The sequence below is a fragment of the Notolabrus celidotus genome, chromosome 18 (genome assembly GCF_009762535.1).
Source record: "Notolabrus celidotus isolate fNotCel1 chromosome 18, fNotCel1.pri, whole genome shotgun sequence".
In the NCBI taxonomy this organism is placed as follows: domain Eukaryota; kingdom Metazoa; phylum Chordata; class Actinopteri; order Labriformes; family Labridae; genus Notolabrus; species Notolabrus celidotus.
In genome coordinates, this window is record NC_048289.1 from 25,280,549 (window position 1) to 25,283,291 (window position 2,743).

The 2,743-nt window shown below is 36.8% G+C and overlaps 1 long non-coding RNA gene across 1 annotated transcript; it reads right to left on the reverse strand.

The window, feature by feature from the left end:
* Window positions 1–354: 354 nt before the first annotated feature.
* Window positions 355–839, reverse strand: LOC117829764. The gene is made up of 2 exons (XR_004634690.1): window positions 647–839; window positions 355–403 (listed from the first exon to the last, which is right to left on the reverse strand). It is a non-coding gene; the product is annotated as an uncharacterized LOC117829764 (long non-coding RNA).
* Between the last annotated feature and the right edge of the window lie 1,904 nt (window positions 840–2,743).

Below are 2,743 nucleotides of genomic sequence, written 5' to 3' on the forward strand. Positions count from 1 at the left end.
GGGTGCGCTTTTCCTCAGCAGTCTCTATTAGCAGTGAAGGAATTATACCATTCTAAGCAAAGTCAGTTGACGTGACTTGATTAAAAAGTTTTCTCAACACACTCTCAACATGTCAGAAAGGTTACACACATGAGCTGCCAGCCTGACATTCTGGCTTATGCCTGAGAAGTCGCTCATTGTAATCCTAGGTCTGTGTGTGCACAAAGTTTACTTTTTTTCATGACCGCATCATGAAGCTTTTAAAAAGTCAAGCAACATTATCTTGGAGCAATTTTTTGTATCTTTTTTTTACAAAGAACTTGCTGTTTCATTATTAAAATTTGATCTCTAAAAGGAGTCAGTCAGGTTCACAAGTTTTCTCATTTAGATGGAGCTTTATTCTTTGTATGTAATTTAAGTAAACCTGGAGAAAGATGAGATGAGAATTAGGAAAAATAAATACAAATAAAGGCACATTATTAAATGCAGTGTCAAGGTATAGATACTCCAGGTTAAATTGTACTCTAATACAAGTAAAAGTTGTGTTAAAGTGGGTACTGGATTACTTGCCTTTTGAAAATACTATATGTACTAAGTATTTTCACACATGCATGGGTGCAGTCAACAATAATGTTAAATTATAGGAAGCATTATTTATTCTACAAACCTCAAGCTGTCAGATTTTGTAATTCTAAGGACCCAAAAACAGAAAGCCATGGTGGAACAGAAGGATCTTGAATCAGGGCAGGTTGAGGCAAACCAGCTGATAAGAGGGAGAAAGAGGGAAAAGAGAAACGAGGGAGACCATGTGTTAGTTTAGTTTTAAATCCTTAATGATGCACAAATCCAAAGTTTCTAGAAAGAACTGGACACTCTAGCGAAGACTAGTCGTGGAGCCGGGCTATAAAGCTGCAGGAGCTTGATTAGCTGATTGGTCTCAGGTGTGCAGGTTGATTAGCAGCAGGTGTGTGATTGAGAGCCACACCCAAACAGACAGAGACTGAACAGGGGTAACACACACACACACCAGAGAGGAGAAACAACTGAGACACCAGGAATAAAGGAGAGGAAGAGCCAAGACCATGTCACAAACATGTGCTGAGGATATGACCATGAGAATCATCATTACCACCAGTACATGAACTGCCTGATATGAGGGAGGTTTGCTCTACGCTTAGCCAGGGAGATGCACCATGAACAGGTACAGCAACAGCACTTAGACAAAGCACATGCAGTACTTCAAGAGCATTTTTAATTAATAATAATAATAATAATAATAATAATAATAATAATAATAATAATAATAATAATAATTAAAGCTGCTGTGAGGAACTTTTGATTTATATCAATTTTGGCGCCCCATTGTGGACAAAGTGATACCTCTTATCTCTTGTTCTGTACATGCAAACGTAGTGTTTTCAACAAAAACCTCACCCTGCTGTCTTTTAACAGCCAGATTTATCACTCAATGGGATTTTTTTTGCTGTGAAAACAGCCGAAAAATTATGTTTTCAAAGCCAAATGTCAATCGTGGTCTGACACCTACCCCCTCTGAGTGGTTTAAGGCATTAAAAATGCCAACAGAGAAGGTATCAGTGTTGTTGCTTATGGTTTTGTTTGCTTTTAAAAGGTCATAAAGAGGCATCGGTGTTGGTTTCAGTCTGTTTCTTAGGTGGTGAAAAACTCCTCATAGTGCCTTTAATAATAATAATAATAATTTATATGACTTGTATAGCGCTTTTTTAGGTACTCGAGACACTCCACATGAAGTGTAAAAATTAAACTCAAAAAAGGGATGGGGAGAGAGTAGAGGTCGCATGTTGTATGCTTTTATTTGAACAGGTAGGTTTTGAGTTGTTTTTTAAATGAGTGTAGAGAGTCAGAGCTGCAAATGTATGGAGGGGAAGAGTTCCAGAGAGTTGGGGCAGTGATGGCAAAGTTTATTGTCTTTTGGATCAGATTTTAGAAAAGAGTAGAAAACTCATGAGCTGACTTAAGGATTAGAAAGTCACAAGGACATTAATAGTGTAATATGAGGTTCAATGTGTGGTGGTTGGGTCACTCTATTAATAGGAAGCAGCCAGATGGAGATGGATATATCTTTCTCAAGAGCACATTACTCTCCTCACGCTCAGTCAGCATCACATTAACACTTCCTTGTCACTCAATCACATGTCACAGAGCCAACCAATCAGAGGCAAGGATAAACAAGCTCCAGGTAAATGTAATTAGAACCTTAGAAGTACATTTAATGTTTTGGTCTCAACTACAAGATGCTTGAGAAATTATTCTAATATAATAAATACACAGATAATGATTTTAATAAACTTGTATTTAAATAGTTAACCATTTAAATAATACAAACATATTTTAACTTTAGCTCAAATACATAAATTAACTCAAATTCAGAATTGACTTTCATGTTAAAGCCAAGCAGCAACCTCCGGCCATGAGAATTGAAGCCAATGCAGAAATGTTAAAAAACTGCAGTTTCAATGTTAGGATTCAAATCAGCTTGAATCTGGCTCTGGAAGTACTGGAAACTACATACACACCAATTCAAAAAAACAATCTTTACAGCAGAAATAAACATGTTTACAGCCTGGGACAATTTTTTTAAAATTTTAATTTAATTTAGAAGATATTAAGATTACAAGTTTTCCCTTATGTGAGGCACAGCTGACTTGATTAACAGGCAGGAACACTGTAGATGTTGGCTAGGTTGTTTCCGCTGCGTCAATTTATCAACTTTCGGTCAGTGGAC